The 10,962-nt window shown below is 37.6% G+C and overlaps 1 protein-coding gene across 1 annotated transcript in view; it reads left to right on the top strand.

The window, feature by feature from the left end:
* Positions 1–3,017: 3,017 nt before the first annotated feature.
* The window catches only part of INPP5F (inositol polyphosphate-5-phosphatase F), a 30,343-nt gene continuing 22,398 nt past the window's right edge, over positions 3,018–10,962 (top strand). Inside the window, exons 1-2 of the mRNA XM_009325898.1 lie at positions 3,018–3,096; positions 10,226–10,362. The gene's annotated coding sequence lies outside the window, so the exon portion shown is untranslated. The remainder of the gene's footprint in view (positions 3,097–10,225; positions 10,363–10,962) is intronic.

The following is a 10,962-nucleotide window of genomic DNA, read 5'->3' as shown; positions in this document are numbered from 1 at the left end:
AGATCAGAACCAGATGTGTTTTATTTAGTTAAAACAACTTGCTTGCTTCTGTGCTGTCACACATACTTTCCTATAGAAAGTTCTCTAGAAATAGTGTAAGGAAAAAAAAATCTTGTGATACTGTCACCAAAGAAAGTCAGTATGATCCCACAATTGGTATTTTTTCACAACCTACAGGCATTTCTCCTGTAAGACTTCTTCGCATCTAGGTTTTCTTGGACACTGCAAAAACCATGTTAATCTCCTCAAATGTTGCTAAACAGTGTTGTTTTTTTTCCTATGCCCTGCCTTCCCTGTGGAAAACTTTCTTGAAACAGTCAGCCTTCACTGTTAGTGGATTGATAATCACACTTATCTCAAGAGCCAGTGCTGCCCAGCTGGTGGATCCATATTTGCTATCTTTAAAGACTTAAAAGTGTAATGTGCATTTAACTCCAAATGCATTCTCTTTTTTTCCAAGACTTGTCTATACTTTAAGTGAACATAGGAGTCAGAGTTCAGAGCCAGTTCTCATTGTGCCTCTGTGCTACTAGGGAGAAGTATTCCTGTAGAAGTCTTGGACATTGTGTGTAATTATGTATAGGGCTACATATGTCAGAATAACCCACAAAATTAATAGAACAGCTACATAAGACACACTTGTCCTACAGTCCCTGATACCAGTTTTCCTATGTCCTTTTGCAGGCAAGTCTAAACTATCGTTTCCATATATCTGTAATTAAAATCTTGTTTTCTCATTTTTTATCGTAAGCTACTAGAAGCAAACCTCACTTACTATGCAGAGCTTTTCTACTAATATCTCTTGTCATAGCAGGAAATCAGTGGTTTAAAAAGACTTAGTTGCTATTCTAGATTACTAGGTTTGTAGTAGCTATGGTAAACCTTCAGTGGTTTGGTTCTTTAAATGCCTCTTGTGCCTAATGTTTTTTGGCTGCTTGATGTATCTAGCTGGTTTCTAGCACTCTCAATGGAATATGAATGCAGAAGTCAATTGCAAAGATAGCAAAAAGTAGGTGAAGTCTGAGACAATACAGCTCTAGAAAATTCCTAGGGGTGAAGACAAGACTCTGTGATTGTGTGGGTGAACTGAGAAAGAAGGTAGAAGATTTGGGAGTGAGGAAAGCTGCCTGTGTTCCTCTTTCCTGTAAGTTTGATAGTGCAGATTTTTCCATTCAGCATACAGATGCCCTTGCACGTTATTTGGACTGAAACTGAGCTCAGGCTGTCCTAGAACTTGTTTTGTAAGAGCACAAGTCTTTAGCATACGGATACAAGATGAGTTTAGGTACTTCAGCAAGGTTAGAGGGTAAATGAAGCTGTTAACACTGTCATAGCCGCTGCCACTTATTTCCTGGTGCTCGTCTATCTGTATTAGTCTCCTTAAGAACTTCATTTAATTATGGCATGATTCATACTAGGTTCTGTACAGACCAAGTAACTGTCTGTAGCACTCTTACAGTGAAACAGGAAGAACCAGGAGTTTCTCTGCAGATACAATCTATTAAATGGTACAGCCTGGTTACACACGTGAATTGTAGCTCTGTACTGCCTCCTGCAAACATCACTTTAAATTCTGCTACCATATGCTCTTAGTTCTTGCGTGTCTGCATACAGGCACATGTGATGTATCCCATTTAAATGAGTTCAATTTAGATCTATCCTGACTTAAACCATTTCTATTGTATCTCATGTAAATGCTTGTATTTAATGATGAAATTAGCTGAGTGGTTTACTATTGAATGTTATGCTGATATCTAGGAATAAATGTGTGTTCTTGGAATAGCAAAGTCTCAATTACAAATGTTTCAAGGGAGGATACAGTGTTTGAAAATAAGTACATAAAAAAGTATCAAACTGACTTTCAGTTGTCACCTGCAGGTCTCAGACTTCCAAGGAGAAACTAAGGTCTTGTAAATAAAGTGTGTGTAGGTAGATGATTTGTACTCTTCTGTATCTTAAGATATTGTGCGAGTTTGTTCTTTCAAATGTTCACCTACTTACACTGGGAGCTAAGATACTTAATTTATCTGCCTGTTAAAACTAGAGAAACTCTTCCACCTTGGAATAAGTGAGTTTTGGTAGATAATAACAAGCTTCTTGTCCTTCTTGGTATAGAAAAACCTTCTCTTTGCCTTTGCGAGTTTGTTCTCTCCTATGCAGATATTAATTGCTTTTAAGGATTTGTTTTCACTTAAAAGATTTGACTTACGAAATTTATTCTTTCCCACAGTCTTGAACTCTTTAACAGGTACTACACCACTATTAGAAACTCTTACAAGATGACCACAGGATACTCTTCGTGTTTATACTATCTTACTGACTTGCATCAAGTAATGGCTTGAATGCATGATGAGAGGAGTACCCTTCACAGATTAGAACAGATTAGAAAGTTAGTTGATAGTGTTGCCTTCCTGCTTTCTTTTCTACTTCTGATGTGGTTCACTGGAATTAACAGTAGGAGAACTAGAAACCTAAAACTTAACTTTGTGTACTTTGATATTCCATGTAGTTGTTGAGTGTGTTTTAAGAAAAGAGGAAGTGTGTGTGCGTGTGTGCATGTATATAGAAAGAGGATGTGAAACTAATAGTAATTGGATAGGTATGGGAGAGAGCTGGGGCTGCAAGTTAACATCTGCTAGGTTTTTGAGGCTACATTACTAACTTAATGACCTGTATTCAATTTCACTATAGCCATGTAAAATTTCAGTTAAGTTACAAATTCTAATGGATATTAGAAGAATTAAGCCTCCATTAAACTGAATTACCAGAGCCCAAAACAATTATGTATTTTTTTGAAAATATCTGGCTTTAAATTGGAAACTTAGTAATTTGGTCATAGCTACTTGTTAACAAGCAAAAATTGAACATCATATGTATCTTATTCTTACTGCAGGAATGGTGGTGTGTTTTCTACCCTCTAAGGTGGGGAAAGTGGAGAGAATGATCATCGCTGGATTAATTGTCCTGTTGAGTTCGCTTCAAAAAAAACAACAGGAGCTTTGTTCTTTTTTGCAGCCACTGATCTTCTTTTGGCTTGGAATCCCATTTGTCTGGGCCTGGTAGAGGGAATCATTGGTAAAGTTCAGCTTCATACAGGTATGTCATTTTGGTTTTTTTACTACTGATGCACTTTGTTTTAAAGTCAGTGATACTACAAATAATATTGTGTAGCTCAAATGGAACTATGTAGTGTTCTTTGCAATGGAGGAGTACTCCCCAACTATGTGAACTTGTCAAAGTGATTATATTATAACTGCAGATGCAAATTCCCTCTACTTTCCAGTGTATGTATTTTAGTTTGTCACTGTCTTGTAACAATGGAGAACTGCATTCATGAAGAGTAGAAATTTGTGTTTGAAATTCTATCTGAGGCTCCATGTGAGATGCATAAAACTCTTGCACCTTTTTTGAATAATCCTTTCAAGCAGTTTTTTGTTGTTCTCCTAGGGTACAGTGCAAAAACTAATGATGGTAGTTTTCACAAAAATACAAGGCTTGAATTCTCAATGCTGTATGAAAACCTGAAGAATAATTACTACCTTGGTAGATGACTATTTGAAAGTAAAAGGAACACTTTAACATTTAACTACAAATAAGTTTGACATAGCTATAAAATGAAAGCAGGCATAGAATGCATTGTGATTTAATGTCAAGCCTGTCTCTAACTGATTCTAGTAACTTCTTCCTGTAAAATAAGGTCAATGTTCTTTTTAGCTTTAGTCAACTGCAAATTCCTGTAACCATAATATTTATTTTGATATATACCAGCTTTGTCTAAAAAGATTATTCTGCCAGTAGAGCTCTGGATATATATTTACTGGCAGATAGGAAAGCTAGCCATAAACTCTGCTTCACTTACTGGGTGCTGCTCTTTTTGTGAATGCGTAGGCCTGCATTTAAAGTAGTGCCTGGCAATATGATCAATACAGGTAAAGTTTCAAGTGTGTTCCAGGATAGCAGGATGGATTAAGTGCTGAAATGGATCAGATGTTTGTGGTCCATTGAATAGAAACAGATTAGTCAAGATGGCAGTGGCATACTAGCAATAGGGGAGGAAGGAAAATGGACTGGTACACACTGCATGAGTGTATGGCAGATCTAGTTCTAGGAAATGCTTGGCTCCATAGTTACTGTAACCCCTAGGTCTCATTTCTGAGAGTAATAGTTCAGAGCCCATCTTTTTTGAATTTCACCTGATATTTTTGTCTGTGCTCATTCTACAGATCTGTTCAGCCATCCTTTTTCAGATCTGATGATATGAAGTGGTTCAGACTCTGCCATCTCAGTTTTTCTTCTCATTCAGGTTGTCTGTGCTGTTCAGCATGTGCTGTTCATGATGAATGATGGTTAAACTCCAGTAACGACCTCTTTCTGCTGTGGGAAAATGCTCAATGATTGTTTTTAGCACGCTTCTTTTGTGTGTTGTGGTTTGTGTGGTTTTTCATTGTTGTTTTTTTTTTTTTTAAAAAAAACCAAGCACTTGGATACACAAAGGCCTTCTCCACTCTCTAGGGAGTCTAGTATAAAAGCCTTTGAAGGGGGAGACCTTGTCTCCAGATGCTTTCTGGAAGGTCTAGTATGTTATGGCAACCAAATATCCTTGCATGCGTGCTTATTGTGAGGTACTTCCTCAGCTTATGAAAGCTGAGTTGAAACTTTCCCCAGCATGTGATGCTTCAACAGGTGCTAGCTTGCTGTTGTCAAGTAATTAAGACTATCAGGTAATAAGCCTGATATCTGGTCTTCTTTCCATGTGTCCTATAGAGCTACTGAATCAATTACGCTCATCCAGGCACTCCATTCAGTTGCTGCCTAGGCCAGTGGAAGCATTTTGTTTCCTCTGTCTTGCTCAGATGACACCATCACAAACTGTTCATAGGCTATCCTTCTTGTTGTTGATATTCTGGTATTAGTGATGCAACTGTCCTGTAAACAGACAGACATTTTCTACCTTTAAATGTCTGAAGAAAGATGCAATCTCCAGCTATTTGTCCTTACTCTTCTGCTGAGAGCTACTGCTCCCTTGAATCTGCTGACAGTTGCTGATGAGTGTCCTCCATTGGGCTGCAGTCAAAATGAGAGGGCTGACTGAGATGTCTTACATAGTGTAAGTCTCTTGAAACCTGCTATTGTCAGTGAACTCTCACTTGATCATATTCAAGTGTAGTTTTGTGTAATCCTCTAGCTGAATCATCTAGTACTCTGTAACAGTAACCTGTCTTCATCGCTTATTCTTGTATCAATCTTTGTCACCTGGAAACTTTATCAGCAGAAGCTGTATAAATATTTAACATTGCTGGACCATTATCTCCAGACTTTGTAAGAGTACTGTGCTGCAGAAGCTGGGCGAAATGCTTTTCTCCCAGAGTTGATCTGGAACAGGAGGACTTGTTGCTCTGACTTCTTCTCCCCTGCCCCCAGACTATAAGGATCAGAAAACTTAATCTGGTGCTCTTTTGGCTAACTAGAGTCCTGTATGGGATTGTCCTGCTCAGAACCTTGTTATTAGCTATTGTTGGAAAGAAGTACTGGTGTGTTTTTTAAAATGCTTAGCACTTACTGACTAATACTGAAAACTTTAAATACCTTTTTAAGTATTGAAGTTGCTACACTCTAAAGCTGTCACTAAGCCTATATGCACTTTTATATCTTGGGCATAGATCCTTATATGTTCTTGAAAGATATGCTTAATGCAAGAATGCTGGAGTAGTCCTAAGATGACCTTGAAATGTCCCTGTAGTCAGTCTTGGACTGTCCTTAATTTAGCATTGAAATACCTTTGCCAAATTGCTGTAACTAGGGCTGGGATTTAATTTAATCTTAATTTTGCCGGTTTTATTGCTGGACTAGTACAGGAGAATTTGTAGTAAAGCTTCTGTGGCAGGGAAGCAGTCTCGTAGAAACCAGCTAGCCAATATTATATGGTTTATTTTTTAACTCTTTAAAGAATTTTTGCCATGAGAGGGTCAGTTGTACATCTGGACATAACTACACTCACATTGGAGATGAAAGTCTACTTAAAGTATTATTTGGTTGCCCAATATTGAATTTTCTTAAACATTAAGATGCTTTGGGGGGGGGGAACCCAAACACCAAAACCTTAATGGAATATCAGAATGCAAGGATATGGTCTCTTACCTTTTTCTCTGGCCCATCCCAAGATGACTTGTAAGACAATGTGGAGTAAAAATGGGAATAGAAGGAAAAGGATTTTAGGATGCGTTGTGGAGGTAAGTTACTGAAACAGAACATTGCACACTTTCTTGGTACAGAAGCACAATTAAAATTGTCTCTGTGTGATCTTCCCATATGAAGGCAAGCACATCTCTTGCATAAACAGTGTCTCCTTTATAGAATGTTAATTTTGTTTTGTGGTCCAGTTAGTGTGCATACATACAAAATATAAGTGTAGCCACTCAATTTCCTTTCATCAAAATTCCAATACAGATCTAGAAAGAGGTTGTTATTTTTTTGTTAGAATAAAAAGTAGATACTTTAATCCACTACAACGGTAATGGTAGCCTGAAATTGAATCACTGTTGATTAGAGACTACTTAGCGAGTTGATCAAACATTGTAGTGCTAGAATATGCTCACAGTTAATACTGCATATCGAACTATAACCAAAACTGGATTTCTTAACCAGTTCCAGCAACTTCCTCTTAACTCATTCGTTGCCACCACACTTTCTTCTGTTTCTTGGTCAAAGCACACTCCTATGCAGTTTAATGTCTGTACTTGTATCAGTTTGGTGTGCTCTTTCAGTGCTGGTTAATTAAGACCAAATTAAATGCTGCTGGCAAGGTTCCATAGACTCAGTAAACAGAAGGGAAGTGGAGTTCCTCCTTCCCTATCCCCAGGAAAGGAAAGCTTTTTTGTTAGCATGCCTCTGAATCTTGATAGAAACAGTGAGTGGTTCAGCGTCTGAAATCTCTTCAATGAGATATAACTGCTGCCATTTCTAACTTAATCCAATCAACAACTTAAAACATTCTTTTTACATACAACTAATTTTTAAGTTATTCAAGTAACAAAAAATAAGAAAACGGTAGCATGGAATTTCTTGACTAAAATCAGAATACTTGCAAAAAACAGCATTTATAGTAAACTTATGCACAGCTTAGGAAAAGTTACTGCAGAAGCATTTGGGGAAAGTAAATGCTGGATTGTTTGGGAAGTGTTAGAGAAAATAAACAGTGGTGTGCTGACAGTGTTGAAGCAAAAGAGGAGCTAAATTCCTGTTTTAGTGAGGAATGGGAGGTAATAGCTTTCTTTAGATATAGTACTTCAAATTAGTTGTTGCCATCTGCTCTGCCATAGTTCATAAAACACTAAAAATGAACATTAGATCTTAGATGATTTAAAACATGTACTCTTCTGGAATGACATATAGCTGTAGTGTTGTTCTCGTACACACCATACCTCCCACATAGAGTAGAAAAAAGCTAAACTTTTTTTTTAAAAGCTATTCTATGGAACTACTTTTTTTAACTGCAGAAGCACATACTCTATTTAGGGATTCAGTTATTTAGATATTGCTGGCAACTATAATATGCTGCTTCTATGGCTATTGTTGAAGCTTTTACTTTAGGGCATACTTTATCTGCATAATTGCTTCCTGACTGTTTTCTTTTGATCTGCTGGGGAATTCCTGTTTTCTTTCAATGTTCTGTGGCTCTGGCTATAATACAAATTGAGTTTTGAAATGTACACCAAGATGACTTTGAGTGCATTTTTAAAAATAATAAAAGGATACAGAACTCACTTAGCTGTATTAAACTCTTAAGTTCTTGTTTACTGCTTCCAGGGTTTGTTAATGAGGTAAACTGAAGAGTAGCCAGAGACTTTTTTTCTTTTCCAGTTTTTACTAAGGTATATCTGCTTAGAAATGCCTTTACATTGTACTTTTTTCCAATGGAATCATATTGATTATTTCACTGGAGCTCCAGATGGTGTCCTTTCTTAAGAGTATTTGTTTTGTTTGTTGACATACACTGGTGATCTCCTAGGAGTAAGTTGTGTGGCTAACCTTCTGTAGGTGGCAATAGATGAAATTATAGGACTGTCCAACAGGAATAGCTGTCTGGATGCCCTGTTGTACTACCCTTCTGTTAAGCTTGGATTGCCCTGGGTTTCCAGAGACTGTATTGTTTTTACATACTGGAAAGCATTATAGACAATGGTAGACCTTCTTTTTAGATGAAGCGGTAGACATCTTCATCTGTTGCTGGTGGTTTTGGGAGCATTTCAATTTCCCCTTTTTAAGAGGATTTTCTTACCTATTCATTGGTCTTCTCACTGTTGCATAGAATCTGTCCTGTTTTCCTCAGCTTCCCTTTTCTTATTTCCACCTTACCCCCATGGTTGCTAGGCGGAATGCTGGACGCAAAGGTAGGTGTTCTCCAAGTCGTGTTGCCTGTACCTGTACAGAAAAGCTGTTCCAGCACCTGTCAGTGAGGATAACTGTCTTGCTGGCATTTGCTGTCACTCTCTTGTCCTTATTTGTTATCCTCTGACCAGTTTTTAGGAGACTATGCTTATGTCATGGCTTTGAGTAACCTGGTCTAACCTCAGAGCTGACCCTGCTTAAGCAGGGTGACATCCTGAGATCCCTTCCAACCTGTCTTGTCTCTGATCCTACAGAGATTGTGATTCTGATGCTGTGTTCAGGAAGTAGTGCAGGACTCCCATTAGAAGATCACGTACATTTAAATAAGTGGTGCATGTCTTCATTCCCCTTCCCCTCCTCCCTTTCTGGGGGCAGCCTCTGGTTCTCGCAGCACATTTGTAATTATGAGGATCTGTAATTTTTAAAGACTTCTTAGTACCCAACATAAGCACATCTCTTTTCTAAAGATAGTAATATAGAATCAAAGTAAGGAGTGGAGTGTCATAATGCACAGTAGTCTATTTACAATGATTATTCCTTTTCTTTAGATAGAAGAAACTGCTGCTTATATATATCTTGTCAGATTTGGGTTGAAGTGTTCAAGATTTTTTAATTGCAGTTATTGGAAAGATGCTCACAACTTTGATAGAGCTTTAATTCTGTGCTGAGTGTATATTGGAAAATCTGGGAAAGAGAACAATTCTGGGTGTCCTGTGACTTTAAACATGTTATCCTGGGGTTTTCTTAAGCATTCAGAGGATAAAATACTGTTTGGAATTTACTGAGCAAGGAAAACAGACTTTATCTTTGCTGTAAAGCCTCTAAATAGATTTTTTTTTTCAAAGGCCTTATATTGGATTCAAAGGCATAATACATCACACAATCTACTGTCACAAGTGTGGAAGCATATTTAAGTCTACCACAGCAGGCTTTTAATGTCTGTACATGACCTCTTCAGTTAAACTCGGTTGGTTGCTTCTCAGTTGGGAGAAATAGTGAGTGTGTATGTGTGCCTCTTCCATCTCTCTTAACAGAACTTTCACTTTTGACTCATAAAAGCCCAGCATGCTACTAGCATGCTACTGATCTAACCAAGGGATTAAAATCTAGGAAAACCTAATGTTCAGTCACTATTCAGCAGTCGGTGGGAACGTTTGTTGTTCTGTTTCCCTGTCTCTTTAAAGTGTTGAAGCTATAATTGCAAGTGTTGTAGATTGAATGTGTGTATGGAGTGCACCTGTTACCAACATCTTCATTAATCTTTGGCTCATTAATTTCTACACCACTTAGATGCCTATACTTCAAGAATGATGTTGTGAAGCTTTAAACATACATGAGCTGCTTTATGATGCAGTCCATGTTTGCTCACCAAATTTCTTAAGTCACGAATCTTGTAATCAGATGTTACCTGTGTCTGTCTTGTTTGCTGTTTTACACACAACAGAAGGTGCAAAGGGAAAATCTTAGCTTGCTGTGTGAGTTCCATCTTTTCTTTTCAAATTGTACTGCCATTAGTGACATTGGTGGGAATGTGCATCATCCTAGAGATTGCCTAATTGCTATAGATGAAGCAGTGGTAACTTTACCTCTAAAGGGTAAGTCTATAAAATAGTTAATCTCATTATTATATTAGAGGCTGAATAAGTATTTTTTTGAGTGTTTGTTTTATTGCAATGCATAACAACAAAACATAGCAATAGCAAATCATTGTTCACTGGAGTCTTCTAGTCAAATGGTTCCTGGCGGGGGTTTTACATTGGGGAGAAACAGCTTCTGGCAGACTAATCAAAGTAAGTGCCTGACAGGCAAATCAAAGCATCTACTAATCTTTTTCCAGATTTACCGTGGTGGCTACTTTTAATTCGTCAGAAAGCATTGATTGGCAAACTTCCAGGAGACCATGAGGTTTGCAAAATAACAAAGATTGCAGTGATCCCACTTTCTGAAACAGAACCTCAGGATCTGGAATTAGAGGTATGACACATCTTCAATGAATTCTGACTTTTCTTCTTCTGCCTCAGTGAAATCTAAATGTGAAATATCATAGTTAAACACGTGCCTCTTATCTCTTTTTTTCCTGGTGTATGCAGACATATTGAACATTTTGTGCTTTTTAAATACCGTTTTTGATTAAAAGCTTTTATTTTTTAAATAGAAATCACAAGTTCTACTAGGGAGGGAAATTACAATAATAATAAAATCGTACCCAAATTTCATAAAGACCCTTGAAAATACCACACAAGAACAAAATCTCATTAGTGTAATTGAGCAACAGATCATTTGAGAACAGAACTGAATCCACTGGAATCATCTAAAGGGACAAAGCTGTAGACTAGGATAGGAACCTTGGGTTTTTTACTTAAAAAAAAAAAAAGCTCTCCCGATTACCTCTTAATGACTAGGATGGTAAGACTTTCAATAAATCTTAGTACTCTAACATGTACGCTGTGGTTAGTAGACTGTTGGGAGAACAATTCTGTCTTCAGGCTGCGGGCTTCTTTTTTGAGTGTGTGTGTGGCGGGGGGATGATGATGGGGGGACAGGATGACTTGTGATAGTATTTCATGCTGTCAG

The sequence above is a fragment of the Pygoscelis adeliae genome, unplaced genomic scaffold, assembly GCF_000699105.1.
Source record: "Pygoscelis adeliae isolate BGI_AS28 unplaced genomic scaffold, ASM69910v1 Scaffold4, whole genome shotgun sequence".
NCBI classification, from domain to species: domain Eukaryota; kingdom Metazoa; phylum Chordata; class Aves; order Sphenisciformes; family Spheniscidae; genus Pygoscelis; species Pygoscelis adeliae.
Note: the sequence above shows the minus strand (reverse complement) of the source record. Positions and strands in the feature narration are given on the sequence as shown.